An 18180-nucleotide genomic window follows, 5' to 3' on the forward strand; every position below is an offset into this window, starting at 1 on the left:
TAGCCTGGTGATGGGTATTGAGGAGGGCACATTCTGTATGGAGCACTGGGTGTTATGCACAAACAATGAATCATGGAACACTACATCTAAAACTAATGATGTAATGTATGGGGATTAACATAAGAATAACAAAATAAAAACAAACAAACAAAAAAACAATGCGTGTCTGACCCATGCAGACTTCAAGGTCCTATTTCTTGGTGCCACCTTCACTGGGGATGACACCCTTCGGTCGACTGAGGAACTGAAAGTAATTAATTATCAAGAGGTAAGTATGCGATCACCAAGAGTGGCTTCTTGAGCAATGAAGTTAGGTGCAGGCACTTGTCATCTCAGATTAACTGGGGTCTCTAGGAACGTAGCCCAAGTTTCCATAATACTCTTTGTAACTCATAGCACCCCTAGGCAATTGTCTAGATGGAACTTCGGATAGGCTCTGAAGTGCTTTATAAGGATTCAGCTCATTATATCAAAGTCCATCTTTATTCCTTTTCCCATAAGAGACCAGTGGAAACATTCCTCCCTCTTTTGGGTGGAAGGAAGTCATTTGAAGGGAGGTTTCCCAGAGGCATCACATGGCAATGAAGCTCCGCTCTTTGAGAGCCCCATCCTGCGTGAGCCTGATCTCTATCTGCACAGCTTTTTCCCTGTCCCACTTTTCTGGGCTGAAGATTACAAGAATCTGTGTCCATGGAAAGGATTAGTGTCTGCAGGAAATCTGCCCAAAGCCAACTCACAGTGTAAACTAGAGACAGTTACTGATAAGGTGAGGGTGACTCAGTCTATGGCATCAGGAAACAGCCCACTTAAAATGTAACAAATGTAAAATGATCTGTAACCTGGAAGTTTTAACTTCAGAAAGTGTGTTAAAATGAGAGGAGATCATATATTGATAATAGTATGACAAGTACAAACAGATGTAACCCACACAAGGCATGAAGCAGAATTTCCCTGGCCTGCTTGGTTTTCAATCCTCAATCCACAACTGCCTGATCTTTACAGCTGAAGCTGTAATCTGACCTTGGCCGCTAGGACTTCTCGGGCAAGGAGTTAAGGCCCCCTTGTCGGAGGACCCGTGACAGATTCACTTTGCTGTCCACACAGTCTCGAGGGGCACCATGTATGGTGGTTCTGGATTCAAAGTGTCTGGGTTCAAATCCTGACTTCATCATTTATCAGCCCATGGCTTTTGGCAACTCATTTAGCTTTCTGCTGCCTTGGCTTCCTCATCTATAAAATGGGTATGATAGTTGTGGTGAGGATTACATGAGCTAAGATACATAGGATCATGTGGTGGAGTGCCTGGCATTTAGTAACTGTTCAGTAAAAGTGAGCTGTTCTTAATACCGTCATCAGCCAGGCTTCTGCCTTCATCACCTTTACTATAATTTTATCTCAGGACCCACGTCCACATCTGGATCCTCTGAGCCTCGAATATGTCTGGCCTGGATCCTCTCCTACATGCTAACTGGCAGCTCACGTGGCATCCTGTGAGTCCTTGCTGGGGAGCACACAGGGCCTGGCCAGGGCTCCTGGTCATCTCCTGCAGCATCTTCTTGTGCTCACCACGGGCTGGATACCACAGGCAACCTGCTGGGCTCAGCTGCCTTTGGGCAACTGGAGGTGGATTTGCTGCCTCAGCACCTGACCCCCCACTGTGGGTCCGATGCCACATGAAGCCCCCCCTTCCTCAGGAGGTAACTGGGCCAGGCTCAGATATAAAGAACTTATTGGTGACCTGGGGCAGGGGGCCCTGAATGATCCCTCACATGTGACTGGTTGGCTTGGCAGATGCATGTGGATGGAGTAGGAGCATTAGTGGGGCATTAAGATATACCATACGATTATAAACTACAAGCACATGTAAAGTTGGCAAAGGGCCAAAGTGTTTGAAAGGGCTCAGTAATGATCCATTTTTATTACACAAATATTACGTATTTATTGCAGAAAAATTAGTGTAATACACCAAAAGCTTTCTTTTCTTTGTGAAAAGAAAAAATCTATAACCCACCTTCCAGAGGTAATGCTTTTAACCTTTCTTTCTCTATGTGTGTGCATACACACACACACACACACAATCACTTAACACTTTTTTTCACTTAATGGGTTGTGGACTACTTTCCATGTCATGAAATATACATTTATATCATCAAGTACTGAGCAATTCGGAATGATTCTACAGATGCATTGGTTCATGGTCTAGCCTCTTGGCATATTTTGCTAATGGAAGAGAAAGGGGTTAAGCAGCCTGGCTGGGTTTTTGTGGTCTGTAGCTTCCAATTCTGATAACTGCCACCAGACTAATTCAGGGTGGCTTCTGGCTGGAGCCTCACTGCCGAGCAGCTTGGCTTTCCATAGGTGTGGTTATTTGAGGAACAGGACATTTGCCCACTTGTTCTGGTCTGTTTCCATTATGAAAAAAATGCAACCCAGCAGCTCATCTCTCGTTTCTGATTAGGGCCAGAGTGGGTGGTCAGGCTCTGGGCTCTGTCCCTCTGTCACAGTGACCTCTAGCCAGCTGTGCCTCTTCTCCAGGCCTCAGTGTCTTCATCGATAAAGTGAAGGGTTGGGTCTGATTGTCACTGCTCCAACACTGTGATTGCCTGTTAACTAACCAGAGTAAGACTGAGGCTTGGGGGTGGCCTTTCATTGCTGCTGTGGTCCGGTGCCAGGCTGGCTGGGCCAGAATCAGCGAGGCAGTGCTTCAAGCATATATTCGTGGGCCCTTTCCCTCCCTTCCCACTGGGGTGAGGCCTGGAATCTGTATTTTTAAAAGATCTTATTTATTTATTTGAGAGAAAGATAGAGAACATGAGCTGGGGAAGGAGCAGAGGGAGAAGGAGAGAATGTCAAGCAGACTCTGCACTCAGCACAGAGCCCGATGCGGGGCTCGATCTCACGACCCTGAGATCATGACCTGAGCTGAAATGAAGAGTCAGATGCTTAACCAACTGAGCCACCCAGGCACCCAAGAAAACCTGTATTTTTAACAAATCACTTAGTGGTTCTTCCTCTCAAGTCACCCAACTGATCATATCCTCGTCAAGCTCTGGTTCTGGCCTAAGGGTTGTCAAAAACATCTCAGTGCCAAGTCCTTTATGGAGACAGCTGGTGTTGCTGGACGCCTACATGGTTCTGGCTTGGGGGCCACCAGCAGCCTGGCTTCCAGTGCCCAAGGAGACAGCCTTCCCCGGCCTGTTGGCTTCTCACTGATTGTCAGAGCTCAGCCCACCCTGTCCGTCCACTGGGCCTTTTTTCCCCACCAGTTTCTACCACATTCTGCTTCCCATAGCTTCCTGCTCCATATGCTTTGGTTCAGGCTGCAGCAGGGTTATGACCACCCAGGAGTTTGTACCAGCAGTCTCGCCTGAATGTCCTTTATCACACAAGAGATGCTTTTCCTTCCACCTGGTTTTATTCCTCCCTTCGTTCCTTCCTCTTCAAAAGACCTGGTGTTTCTGATATATACCATAGATTTCTTTATAAATTCTTCAGGACTTTGAGCTACCTTATTAGCAGTTTATTCCAGAGACTTCTTATACACAGGGTTTTTAATATTTAAGGGGCCAGATTCCTTTTCCTCTGATTATTAAAACACACACACACACATACCCCACACTTAAATAAGAGTATACTTAGGTTTTAAAAGTTAGATCATGCTTTATCCATGATTTGAATTAGAGATTCTGATCTTATTATATTTCATATTTATTTCATGTCACATTTATAAATAAGAAAGAGATAAACCACAGGGAGCTGGATATTTTCTTTGAGTCATTTAGTATATCAGAATTACCTGGATAATTTGATAAAATATAGATTCCTGGACCTCATCCCAGACTTACTGACCATCCTTGGGGGAGGGACCCAGGACTTTGCATTTCCCGTGAGATCTCTGGGTGATTCTTTTGCATGCTAAAGGCTGGGAGCTGTGGCATTAGATGGTGGAGAGAATTTAGACAAGATGGGAAGGACACTGAGATGCAGCCTGGTGACCACCAGACCACTTAGCCCTAACTCCAGCCTCTGCTCTCACTGGCTGTGTGGGTTCTTCTGTGCCTCAGTTTGCTTATCTATGAAAAATCTGCAAAACTATCAGAGTGGCCTCATTGGTCACTGTGAGGATTAAAGTGTAATATGAGGATTAGTAAGTGTAATATGTTTAAAGCATCACCTGCGCATGGTAAGGATTCTGTACATGCTTGCTGTGAATATTATCCCATGTCTGGGAATGGCACGAACAAAGTCAAACAGATGGAAATGGATGGCCTTTGTGGGGGAGGCGAGCAGACCAATTTGTCAGGAGCAGAAGGTTTCGGTTAGTGGTTTTCAAATTATGGTGCAAAAGCTTAACCTGGGGAGCTTGTTAAAATTTTAGTGTCCTTCCAAAGATTCTGATTTAGTAAACTTGGAATGAAGCCTTGAGATCTGCATTTTAAATTTTTGATGCAGGTGATCCGCACAGTTTCAGAAACACTGCTTTTGGTGGAGAAGGATTGGCATTTAAAGTTGGGGAGGTCTTCTGGGACGGGACTAGAGCTATGAAAAGATGCAGACACTAACTGCATATTTAATATCTGTTTTATTAGGTGTGTCCAGAAAGCAGTAGAAGCATCCGGGAGGTCCAGTGTGCATCCTACAACAACAAGCCGTTCATGGGCCGCTTCTATGAATGGGAACCATTTGCAGAAGGTAAGACTAGACCCAGCCCTGTCCAGAGGAATTATTCTTGTCTGTTCCCCAACCCTGTTCCCTTCTGCCTGATGCTGGAGGAATTGGTGTGATCCTGATTCAAGCGGCAGTAGGGAGCAAAGTATGGCCCCAGGACGCAGGAGAGCCTGCAGGTAGTCTAGCTCAGAGGCATTGATAGAAAAGAGCAGCATCTGAGGATCACCGGGTGAGGGGGACAGAACAGCGTTTGAGGAACTGGGGGGAGCGAGACGTTCAAACCAAGGTTGTGAGGATTGAGTGGGGACAGTTTCCCTTTTCCTTGGTTCCTGCTCCAGGCTTGTGTGGTGGCTTCAGAGGACATGTAGGGTTGTAAAGTTGCCAGTTGTGTGTGTGTGTGTGTGTGTGTGTGTGTGTGTGTGTGTGTGTAGGGGGCCTCACATGCTGTTTCCAAAGCTGAAATGCCATAGGCAGGCGTTGGTATCAAGGTTCCTGCCATTTCAAAATCGCAGCAGGTCTGATTTTGAAAGAACTTGGTAATACTGCTCTGGATCCCAGAGTCACTTTTCTTAGTTGAAACCAAAGTGATGACATGCCTTTTGAACAGAGAAGTATTGAATTCTGGGAGATTCCTTCCATCCCAGAGAAAGTGGTCTCCAAAGAGGGGAAGGGTCAACCAAAACTTGGGGCATTAAATACTGGTGGCCAAGTTGGCCAGAAGTGGAGAGTCCAGCCACTCTCAGTGTCCACTGTCGGCCCAAGGCAGTGGCTGGGACCCCGGTATTGGCCAAAACCCAGAGTGCAAAGTACTGTGGTCACGTCCAGGAGCTGGAGAATTTGTCCTGGGAGAGGGCTTCATAGTGATTTCATCACAAAACCCATGCCTGGGGAAGCCAAACTGTGGGAAGTCGGGTCTCAGTGGGGACCCTGGAGGAAGAGGGAGGCATTGATTGCTGCTCTGAAATTGGATGCAAGATGGTTTTTGTCTGTATATTTTCTTCAGAGGAGAATCTGTAGCTTCTCGCAGATTCTCAAAGTGGTCCCGTGACCTCAAAACTGTTAAGAACTAACTTGACTAAAAAATTGGGGTTACCAGATCCAAACAGGAAGGAAGAAGAGATGAAACATAGTCAGTTGGACACAAATGTGAGGCTGGCTGGGAGGCTAGAGGGCAAGCTCAGGAAGGATGCCTAAAGTGAAGTTTTGATGCCATGAATCAGAGCTTGGCTGTGGCCCTTTTCATCCTAAAAAGCATTGTGTTAAATGCAAGCTGGTATCCTGATTTGGATCCCAGAACAGGAAAAGGGCATGGGTGGGATACCTGGTGAAAGATGCTTGAAGTATATAGTTACGTCAACAGTATTGTCCTGGTGTGACTGTCTTAGTTTTTATAAGTGTACCATGGTTTTATAGGATGTTAACATTAGAGGAAGCTGGGTGAAGAGCATACAGGAACTCTGTGTACTATCTTTGCAACCATTCTAGAAGTCTAAAATGATTCCAAAATAAAAACATGTTTTAAAAGGCATTGTGCTCCCAGTTAGCTAGATCTTATATGCATTCTGATGAAGATAAAATCTAAGATTTGCTTTATATGGGTGAGTAAGAGTGTCCCAGATTGAAACCTTGTGCTTCCTGGAACCTCAGAAGGTGTCCCTATCTGGAGACAGGGTTACTGCAGATGGAAGGTGTTGAGGTCCTACCAGAGTAGGGTGGCTCTTAATCGAGTAGGACTGATGATCTTATAAGAAGAAAGGACACAGACTTCCAGGGAGAGCGCCATGTGACAATGAAGGGAGAGATTGGAGTAATGTGTCCATGAACCAAGTAACACCAAGGATTGCCAGCAACCACTAGAAGTTAGAAGAGGCAAGAAAGGATCCTGGCATAGCACATGGCCTGCCAACATCTTGCTTTTGGACTTCTAGCCTCTAGAACTAAATTTCGGAGTGTATATTTCTGTTGTTTTAAGCCGCCAACTTTGTGGTATTTTGTCATGCAGCCTTAGGAAACTCGTAGAAAGAGGAAAGAACTAGGTTCTGGATTGACTGAGGTCTGCCCACGTGAGTAGATCAGAAAGTGGGGGTGGTCTGAGCAGTAGCAGCGGATGCCCAGAGAAGTGAGGCATGAATCTACAGTAAGTGAGCATTTGACAGATCCAGGTCTACCTGAGTCTGTGGTTCTCAGCCCTAGCTGCTCGTTAGAATCATCGAGGAGCCTTCTGGAAATACTGACGTCTGGGCCCCGCTCCCAGAGATTGTGATTTCATGGTCTAGGAGGCAGCCTGGGCAACAGGATTTTTCTAAAGATCCCAAGTGATTCTAATGGGTAGCTGGGGTCAAGAACCTCTAATCCCAGGAGAAGGCAGGACCCCATAAGCGGTGGTGGCTCTAGCCTAAATTAAGAGACAGAATCGTGGCTGCGTTTATAAACTGTGAGATACATTGTTGTGTCAGAACAGTGGTGGTTCTCAGTGAACATTTGGAGAAGTAACCCAGGCCTTTGTCTGAGCCACACCCTTGCATATTTATTGGGGTGGATAATAGCTGCTTTATTGGGATTACCTGGGAGGAAGGGCGAATTCTTCCAGCGATGAATACTCCATTGTTTTGCCTGGAGTTGAAGCGTATGGCTGGACCTTGTCTGCATAGTTTGGGCTGGTCATCCACCATCCATGTCTCTCCAAGGCCCCCTGCTCCTGTCAGGCCCTCATAGATTCGGGTCTCTTGTCCAAAGCCCTGTGTATTGCAAAGAACTCTTGTGCTAAAGTTTTCATGTATTACAGCTATGCTCTCTGCACATCTACTATTGTCTGGTTTATGTTTGATTCTGCCTCTTCTGTTCTTTGGTTTGCCTTGATTTGTGCTGGACTTGAAGTGTGAGGCCTGTGAGATTTTTTTTTAACACTTGCTTTAACGTATGTAGACAGAGAGAGAATAGGTCGATAGTATAATAATAAGGTCCTTATACTTACCACTTAGTTTCAACAGTTATCAGCTCATGGCTGATCTTTTTTCTATATACCCCACCCTCTCTTCCCCACCCAGATTATGGGGAACTATTTGAATTCACATTATATGGCACTATTCCTTGGTAGATATATTAACTAGAAGTCTTGGTTGTGAATGACAGAAACCCAGTGGAAAGTGGGGATTGGGACACAGAAAAACAGATTCTTCAAAAATCGTTATATACTTCTTGATCATAAGCCATAAGATTTTGAGAACCAACTAGAATTGTGGTATTTTACAAAGTAAAGGAAAATGCAAAATAGCAGCAGTTTAGAGAAATCAACTACTGTCTACGATGTGTTACTCGGTCTAGAAGATTCAGCATTCTTTGAAAATATTTATCGACATTAATATGTCTCAGGTGCCCAGGAGAGGAGGAGCCCATGGTCCCTGATATTGTATTTACTTTGACTTTGTTTCCATGGTTCTTTCTGCTGCTAAGATTGTTTTCTTGATTTTGTCCTTCTTCCTCTTAAATGACTCCCAGGCTGACCTGTGGGAGGAAGACGCTCTTCATGCTTCTGCAGGGTGTTCAGACTTCCCGGCTGGATTTTGCATTGGGCTCTTGGTTTTGTTTGGACGCCTAGTGCTATTCGCATGCACCTGCTTAGAGAAACAGCTGTACCCACTCAGTCCAATGCCACATAGAATAGGAAAAGCAGAGTACACCCTGATAAACACATTCATTTTACCACATGCCTCATCTTCGGCCTTTAATCACATTTCCTGGATATGGCTTTCTCTCCTGAGATAATGCCTCTAGGCATTTTTCTCATACCCCCTAGACCTAAGACTGTAGAGATGATGGCGTCAGAATTAGGGTGTCCACACGTTCCTGTGTGCCCCAGACAGCAAAGGTTTATGCCTGTCGCCCAGTCCCCTTTCACTCTCAAGACCATTTTGGACAATAAATTATGCTGCTGGCCTAGCTGGCATGGGCCGCATTAATAGGAAGACTCTGGTGTAGGTGCTGACAGTGGGGAACATGGTACCTGTTTTCATGCCTAGGGCACTGGGCCTGGGTAGCATTAGAGGCCAGGCTTTTGCTGGGTCCCTGTGGGCTACCCGTAGGTATCAGTCCTCATCCATGAATCAGGAGACAGCTTGGTGTGTGGGTAGCTTAAGTCTATTTTGTGGCCCTGAGGGCTGAACTCAACAGAGGGGAAATCTAAAAGCCAGAGGTGGGGCGGAGTTAGAAGTTGGAGGCTGCTGACCGGTCATATGAGCGGGCTGCACTATCCCTTAGTATTGCCTAGATTATGCGGCAGTAACAAAGAACCCCCCAGTCCCAATGACTTCATGAAGCCAAGGTTGTCTCTTGCTCGTGCCACCTGTGTAACGGAGTATGTGTTCTGCTCATTCGGAGCCCCAGGCTCCGGCAACAGAGGTTGCCTATCACCTTATGCTCCCATGGAGGCGGGGACAGGGGAGAAGTGAATCACCATGGATTCTTAAAGCTTCCGCCAGAAGCCATCCCTGTTGTTTCTGCTCCCATCTCATTGGCCAAAGCAAGTTTCCTGTCACACTGAACTTCAAGGGCAGCAGGGAGGTGCCATCCTGCCGTGTGCTCAGAGGAGGAGAAATGGAATATCCGCAACCTGCCCTCATGACTAGCACAGGCAGGAAGCTGCGACAAAATCCCTCGAGTGCCTTCCTTAGACATCCAGGGGACTTTGATCAGGCTGCTTGCAAGACTAGATTTTGCTCCAGGGAAATTAAAGGTGCCACACAGCCTCTCATGGGCACAGGGCCCCGAGCCATTGAGCTCAAGTTCTTCCCCTTGAGTAAAGCTCAGAGGCACAGAGATGGAATGGTGCCACCCAGGTGCCCAGCTGTGCTCTTGCTTCCTCCGCTAGCCCCAGAGGCTGCCCTGGCACGGACATCACGTTCAGGCATGGGACAAGGGCTGCCAGCTAAAAACACTCACAGTGTTATCAAAACTGTGGGACATGAGGCGGGAAGGCTTGGGACCAAGTCCTGCTGGACCCGGGATGAGGATGCTCATGTTTTAATCAAGCAGCTTCATTCCCAGGTACCTGGCATGCTCACCTCCATAGCCCACCCCTCCTGCAGAATCTGTAGTCATTATGAACCTTTCCATGAGGACAGGATAGGCCTTAGGGAAACAAGAAGAGTGTTCCAGTGATACCCTAACAAGATTCACTCTCGGGCTCTCTTATACACGGCTAGGAGTAACTGGCAAGACTAGGCCGTGTATATTTGGTGTATGAGTATATCATTGAGGACAAAGAGAAATCCCGAGGGCAACCTCTTTGTGAAAACAAAAACAATGATTTCGGTTTTATACATGTTGAGTTTGAATGAATGGTAGCAAGATGCCGAGCAGAAAGTTGGGGATGAGATACTGAAATGGAACAATTGTCGACCTATATTTGAAGTCATTGGACTTGGTGTGATAATTAAAGCCACCGCAATGGATGAGACCTTCAAGGGAGTATAGAATCATAAGGACAATGACGTCAAGGAGGCAGCTTTGCAGTATGTCCACATTAAAGAAGCAGGGGAAAGAGGCTCAACCATTAAAGAGGGTTGTTAAGGGAAGGCATCATAATGCTATGGTTTCATCCCTTGTATTAATGAAGTCTACCATGCTTTATAAAGTTCTCTTATTACATACACCACAATGAGGATCAAATAAGATAGTAGAAACTGCTTGTCTTTATTGAGCACTTACTGCATGCCAGGCACAGTTGTAAGTGCTAGCTCATTTAATGCTCACAATAACCCTGTGAGGTGGGTCCTATTGTCAGCCTCATTTTACAGAAGAAACAGAGGTACAGAGGGGTTAAATAACTTGCCCTGGGTCGCCCAGCTAGCAGGGGATAGAGCCAGGTTCAAACCCCAGAGTCTGGCTATGGAATCTCTCCTGTCAATGTGTGTGGAAGCCAAGAGAAGGATTTGTACAGTTGTGAGCATTTAAGACCAGTTTTGGGGTACCTGTTTTCATGGTAAAAATTAACTGAGTAATTAAAGTTTAGCTTTTCTTAAAAAGCAAGAAAGGAGAGAGAGAAAGAGACAGAGAGTGAATGCTGGTTAACACAGCCGAACACTGCAAGAGGTCAAAGAGAGAATGAGAAGTGAGAAAATAAAACCAGGGTGGGCTGTTGAGAACACGACTGGGAATTTAAAAAAAAGAATCGCCATGAAAAAGTCATATTGAGAGTGTTTGCTAGTTTCAGGGGAGAGAGAAAGGTTTGTTTAGAATGGTTGAGAAACATGGGTGTGTGCAGATGGAAAGAATGAAGCTGTTGAAGAGGGAGTTGGGGTTAATAGAATGGTATGTATGAACCTATCCTGTTCTAAAAGAAAAATAGGCATTTTCTTTTTCCCCTGCAGAAAGTATATTATTGTTTCTCTGCAAAGTATTATACTAAGAAAGCTTCTTCAGCATTTAATAAAAATTCATTTATTCAAGAGAAATGAAAGCAGTCATATGTCCATAAAAAAGATTTATTTAAGAATGTTCATAGCTGCTGTTTTCCTAATAGGCCCAAAGCTGGAAACAACCCAAATATCTATCAACGGGACACTGAGTAAACAAACTGAAGTATGTTCATACAATGGAGTATTACTCAGCAGGAAAAAAAGAACACCCTACTGATATGTATAAAAACCTGGATGAATTTCAGAAACATGAAGTTGACCAAAATAAAGAGTACATTCTGTCTGATTACATTTACATGATGTTCTAGAATAGGAAAAATTAGGCAGGGGTGATAGAAATCAGAACAGTGTTTGCCTATGGGAGTGAGGAGGGGTCAGCTGGAAAGGGACATGATGGAACTTTCTAGAATGAAGTGATGTTCCTTTCTCTCTCCGGTCGCTCTCTCATTTTATTTTTCTTACCCTTTCTTCCTGACCATGGAGGAACAAGAGAATTTTACGGAGAATAGACTCAGATGCATAGGATCATTTTTAGAAACATCTAGAATCATAGGACTTTGTTGGGCCCGGAAATCCTCAGATAGGTCCAGAAGTTAGACATCTGTATTAGTTAATATTCTTTTTTTTTTTTTTTTGCAAGCAACAGACACTGATTTTGGCTAAGTCAAAACAAAAGGGTTTTATTGGAAGCTTATCCAGGAGGTCAGAGAATCAACAGGAAGTGTGCAGAACCAGGCTTGGTGAAAGACAGAAATTGAGGAAGCTCTGGGGGTCCAGGTGGACAGAATTGATGGTCTTCTTTGTGTGCTACTGCTGCAATGGATAAGTTCCAACAGGTTTCTCCATCCAAGATTCAAAACCCTGGAAACAAGTAAGAGCTCAGTTAGCTTGGTGTAAGCCACATGCTTCCTTCTTGGCCTGAGGGGTGAGGGGGTGGGTCCCCTGATTGACATTCCCACCAAGACTATACACAGTGGGGGTGGGGATTAATTCCCGAAAAGGAAATCCAGATGCTGAACCCCAAGAATGGAGGGTGGATCCTGAATGGTCCCAACCAAGGTCCATAACAGAAACTCATGACAAGTCAGGGTACCCACCTGGCTTGTCAACTCTCATTTCATCCACAGGCTCACAGGGCTTCTTAATACCTTTGAGGGATTATTGGAATTGGAATATAACATACGGGTATCACTCTTCCATTTTTCTTGTGGTGTTTACATTTCTAAAGATTTCTATAGATAGACCCCTTTAGGTATGCATGACCTGTACCTGTGTGGATCCCCTTGCTCCTGGACATTCTGCTAGCATGATTCAAGTTGACCAGGGAGCATTTACACAGGGGCTTGGGAGAGAGGCTGGGTTTCCGTGGGTACCACCCCACTGCGCCCTGTGTTGGATGATCTCAGGGAGAAGTGAAGTGTTAGCAATGACTCTTCCCACCACCCCCGATCTCCACAGTCTGGGTTACTGGGCTAGCCTTCCTGCTCCCCTGTAGGATTATGTGCAAGCTTCTGGCATCCACACTGTGTTTCTCTCTCTCTCTCTCTCTGAAGAGTAAGGAGAATGTAGGAATGGCTCACATAGGAATCACACCTCTCAGTTCGTCTTTTCCCTGGGCAATTTAAGATTTCGAAAAGGAAAGATTGAGGGAGAAAATCATCCCTGCTGGAGGGTATTCTGGAAAGTGTAAATGATTCCTGTAAAAGCAGTTTCTTTCCTGGCACTTGAACCAGTGTCATTCTAAGTAATTAGTAAAGAAGAGCCTCAGGATAGATTTCAACATCTAGTGAGCAGATTCATCTAAACATGAAATAACTTTAAGGATTTAAAACCTAGTGTGGAGGTTAAACCCATTGCAAAATATTAAATACTGAGACTCGATCCTGTTATTTCCCACTTCCCCAAAGCTCAGTTTTCCACAAAGACTGCTTCCGTCCTATGGTGTGGCTGGTGGGGGTGGGCGAGATCAGGTGTCTCTGCTGTGTTCCTATTCTACAGATGTAGGAACTGAGTCTAAGGGATGGACAGTCTGCCCCAGGACGCAGAATCACATAGAAGGATAAGATGAAACAAGAACTTACATAACCACAGCCTGCTGAGCTGAGAGTAATGCCTTGCCTCAGGGGCTCCAGAAGAATTTCTCGCTCTGCTCTGTGTAACCAAGCCGGGACAGATCTGTTTCCTTTATAAACAAACAAATGTGTTTTTACATCAAGACTACCAAGACTTCTCCAGGAAATCCTGGGACTCGGTCTTCATCCCTTGTGCCCCCTGAGCAGAGGGCTCTTATAAATCTGTAGGGACGTGTCCCGAAGGAGCAGTCGGGACATTTTGTTGCACCTTGTGTGGATATCAAGAAATTAGTTTTGGGCAGACATCGAGAGGTTTTTAGAGTTAGAGGGTTTAGAGCTAGAAAGTAATCAGTGAATATGCAATTTATACTTAAATTGCAAATTCAGCCTGTCCTTCACGTATTTATCGAAGAAATTCTCCCCTTATCTGCATAGCCCCTCCCCCACAACTATTAAACAGCATCCGTACCTGTGTGTCTCTGTTTACTTAGAAATCTCAGTGAGAACATTCCATGGGTCAGTGGGCCTCGTTTACAAAGGATTAAAGGAAAAATCTGTTGTATATCTGCGGTTGGGCGGGAAGAAGGGAGAGAGCATGCATCCGCGCCTCCTGTTTTTACCCAGTCGGCTTTACCTGCCTCCTCCTACTGCCTACCCTACCTCAACGCACTCTTGTGTGTTGCCACCATTGTTTACCTTGGGATGATATTTATTGCCTGGCTACCCTTTGGAACCGCAGTGAATGAAAGGCCCAGTTTCCCCCTTCAGATACTTGAAAGCAGCCGTCTTGTCCCCCGGGGACCTTGCTTGAGCAGCCCGCTGAATACTTGTTTCCTTCCATTGATCCCCTGTGTATCAGGGCATGCTGTTTGTTTATCAGTGTGGCTGTTCTCTTTAGAAGATAGTACGTGAGTCCTACCAAGCAGGTCCCCCAGCCGGTGCCGGCTCTGGCCGAGTGTAGCTGTGCTGTGGGGGACTCAGGAACGAGGGGCGTCACTGGGATTGATTAGTGATGTCTTGCACAGGCGCGGGAAGGGAGATGGCCACACATAGGCTGCCTTTTTGCCGTCTGCATCCGTTTTTTCAGTCTTTCGGATTGTGGCTACACAGGTGTCAGTTAACCCTTTTAGTTGCTTGAAAGTTTGGGATGAGTCCCCATTGAACAGAGATCCCTGAATGATTCGTAAAGTGCACCAAGCATTGCCTAGGCGTTGCTACAAATGCCTGTGTAAACCTTCTGTAATCAGGGAAATGATGCAAATAAATATGATGAACACATAACATGGTATGCTGTCTCTAAAATATGTTCACATTTAACAAGTAAATAAAAACCAAACAACAGGTGGTAACTAGTTATAATTTTCCAAAAGAAGACTTTAGGATAGCTGTCATAGTTGGGGGCAGGCCTGATTTCCAGAATGATCCTTTATTTTTTTTAAATTATTTTTTAAAGATTTCATTTATTCATTTGAGAGAGAGAGGGAGAGAGAACACGAGGGGGGGTGCAGAGGGAGAAGCAGACTCCCCGATGAGCAGGGAACCTGATGATGATGATGATGATAATGATGTGGGGCTCGATCCCAGGACCCTGGGATCATGACCTGAGCCAAAGGCAGATGTTTAACTAACTGAGCCACCCAGGCACCCTCCAGAATGATCCTTTAAATTAGGGATTCCTTCAGGGGTGCAGGGTATCTAGAGGTGGAGGAATTAAATCGGGAATAATTTCTAAAAACAGGATTGCCTGATATCTATGTATTAAACAGTTTTCATTCTGCTTTTGGAATTGTACTTCCTGTCTGCGTCTGAGGCTGTATCTCCTCCAGCAAAACAAAATTGCAATAGAGGCAATTATTTGTATCTGGATTACCCTGCTTCCAAACCCAGCTATCTTCAGCCTGAACTGTGGAGAGCACTTGTCATTAGATCCTGAGTTCACATGCATCATTGTCGCACCTCTTCCCTGCAAACCCAGGCTGCACTAACAGCTCACTATTGGAGGTCCTTTCAATCTGAATACTTTGCCACTGAGTATATCCTGGGATATGTTTCTCTTTAAGATTACTGACTGTGGTATATACTATTACTCTGAAATATAAGGCTTTTGTTCATTCACAGCCATTTCTGTTCACTTGGGAGAGATGTCTGGATTTTTTACTTGTCCCTCTCTTTTCTGTCCTGGGACTGACACTTCTCCATTCTTGCCACCAATGGCATCCAGTGATCTCTGGGCAGCCCACTGAGGAAGACACACTTTCCTGGGCCCGTTGTGCTGGGACTAAGACAGTGAGGTTCTGTAGGTCCCCCAGAGCAAAGCCCAAGGAGTCATCACTACTTTGTGGTATCAGATTCCTCCTGTTCAGCTCACCCTTCCATGGGCCATGATTAGTTTTTTTTTTTAATCTGGATTTTTTCATTCTCTGCTTTGAGGTGTTCCGATATACACCTGCCACCACCACCCACCAACAACCCCTGTGAAGAAACCATGTCACCCTGTGTTGACAGACTTGTGTTTGGATATGTTTAAATGGCTCAGAAGTAAAACAAGGGAAGGCCTGGTATGAATTCTAGTTTGGAACTAAAGACTGCAAAAAGCAGGGAGCAGTTTTGTAAATGGAAGTGATGAATAACTGAGCAGCAGCTTTGGAGCTGGTCAACAGAATTTCCAACTCAAGATTGCTACTTGGTAATTAATAAGAAAGTTTCAGGAAAACAAAGTTCTACATTATGCTCAGTTAATTTTTTTCCTCTTAAACCTTGCTACAGACAGCATTTCAGCATGGAGGCAAGGAGAAGGGTGAGTGGTCCCAGGTTGGGGAGGAGGAGACTGAACGGCAGTAGGTTAGGGGTGGAGAGAGCCAGCCCAGGCAGGGGTCAGAGGCGCGAGGCAGACGAGCCGTGTCCTGAGTTTAGTGAGGCCAGAAGTCAGCAGCAGACAGAGCAAGAGACTAGCAGGGCAACCATAGATTCCACGTGGTTACTGAATTAACTTTTGTTTTAAAATTTTATGGAGGGAGCCATAATTTATTGGACTGAGTCAAGTTTTGTCCAGGGGAGTGATGTGAAGTTAATCCCTGATGTGGGTTAACCCCTGAAACAGTTTTCATCTCAAGTCATGCTCTAACAAATGATGTTTGTTTTCGTTTTTGTTTTTTTTTTAATTGAGCTGCCTGTTAAACATGGGTCAGATGTATACAGGACAGTGGAACTTTTGGTTTGGGGGAAAACTTATAGGAACTGGGAGGAGGTGTCTGCTGTGATCATGAGGCCTGCCTGTCATGGGGAGGGGGGTATATGGAGGGGAGGGCTCTTGCCTTCCAGTCAATACAGGTTACCTCTGATGCCAACAGTTAGAAAGGGGAAGCATATCAGATGCCTACAGCCCACATTCCACTTGTCCTTAAGGTTACACAAATACTCATCATGTAAGAGCTTGGGCCCTTGTCCGTTGAGCATGTAGCTGTGGGCGGCGTGGTGTACTCAGTAGGGCCCCATCCATCAGGCATGATGCGTTGTCCTACACCCAATTGCCATGTTTGTTTAAGCGGGCTCTAGAGGTTGTGTAGAGAGCGGGAGCAACCTGCTCTCAAACCCTTGGTGAGAAATGTTACCTTTAAAAAACCCTTCATGGGGCGCCTGGGTGGCTCAGTCGTTAAGCGTCTGCCTTTGGCTGGGGTCATGATCCTGGGGTCCTGGGATCGAGCCCCACATCGGGCTCCCTGCTTGGCTGGAAACCTGCTTCTCCCTCTCCCTCTGCTGCTCCCCCTGCTTGTGCTCTCTCTCTGTCAAATAAATAAATAAAATATTAAAAAAAAAATAATAAAAAGCCCTTCAGCATGTTCTTAGGATTCAGAGGAGGACTGAAGCCACTGACATTTACGATGATTATCATTCTTCTTCCGTGTCTGTGCTCATGACGTCTCCAGGCGGGGAGGGCCGAGGGGCGTCTGGGGTGTCAGCTCCCACCCTGGCCCCCTGGACCTCTGGGGCCTTTGGAATCAGCTGGTGTGCTGTCCTGCCTCACGGGGCCTGGTGAGGGCTGTGCAGGGGCTACCCAATGAAACTGTGCCTTGGGACTGGACAAGCAAAGTCAAGTTCACACAGAATAGGAAGGTGCACTTTTTCTCCTTTAAAAAATTTTTTTGCTGCAACATGTTGGCATTAATTTATGCAGCCACCTTTTGTTCTGTGTGAGAAATAGCCTTGGGGCAGCAGGAAGAGCAGTGGGCAGAGGACACAGCCCAGAGGCACCACCCCCAGCCTCCTTGGGCCACAGTAAGAAGTTACTGCCTCCCCTTGTGAGGATTCGGTGACATGATGTGTATAAAGCACATGTATAAAGCTACTGATCACCGAGTGCCTGCTTTGTGCCTGGCATCCTCCAGGTGGAGTCTAGAAAGGTGAGGAGTATGGGGCACATGCAGATGTCAGGAAGGGCGTTCCAGGCAGAGGGACTAACGCGAGCAAAGATGCAAGAGCAGAAAAATACAGAAAATGTGCGGGGGAACATCAGGGAGTGTGATTTGGCTGGAGCGAAGGATGTATAAAGGGAAGAAGTGCAGGAGAAGGTTGGGCTAGAAGTTTGGGACCAGATTATGGAGGGCCTGAAATAGGAGGCTAGGGAAATTGGACTTCATTTTACAGGCAGTGAGGAGCTATTGGGGTTTTTAAGCAGGGGAGTAACTTGATCAGAGCTGAGCTTCAGGAAAATTAATCTGGCAGCAAAATGCTGGAACAAGAAGGGGTATAAATAAATAATTTGAAAATCTGGCAGTAGCATTTTCAAATATGTTCTGAAATGTATAAGCTGTATATTTTGAAATGATAATGTCTTTCTTGTTCTTCCTCCCGACCCCCCCACCCCGCATAAAAAATTAGCTAATTTTTTTTTTCATTCTCTCTTTTCTTTTTTTCATTTCTCTTTCTGTGTCATTCACTCAGGCTTTCCTTTTGTCCTGCTTGTTTTTCATGGTTAGTGGCATTTGGGGGCGTTCAACTCCAGCCAGAGGCAGAGAGTCCCAGGA

General features: G+C 45.6%; 1 non-coding gene across 2 annotated transcripts in view; it reads left to right on the forward strand.

The window, feature by feature from the left end:
• LOC102750267 (uncharacterized) overlaps nt 1-18180 on the forward strand; it is a 612045-nt gene that overhangs the window by 418680 nt on the left and 175185 nt on the right. Inside the window, exons 1-2 of one of the 2 annotated variants that reach the window (XR_014148710.1) lie at nt 87-268; nt 4590-4692. This is a non-coding gene — a transcript (uncharacterized LOC102750267). Of the gene's footprint in view, nt 1-86; nt 269-4589; nt 4693-18180 lie in introns of those variants that run through there. The other variant, XR_014148711.1, reaches the window with a different exon arrangement.

This window comes from Leptonychotes weddellii, chromosome 9 (genome assembly GCF_054177405.1).
Source record: "Leptonychotes weddellii isolate Sample4059 chromosome 9, ASM5417740v2, whole genome shotgun sequence".
Lineage (NCBI taxonomy): Eukaryota > Metazoa > Chordata > Mammalia > Carnivora > Phocidae > Leptonychotes > Leptonychotes weddellii.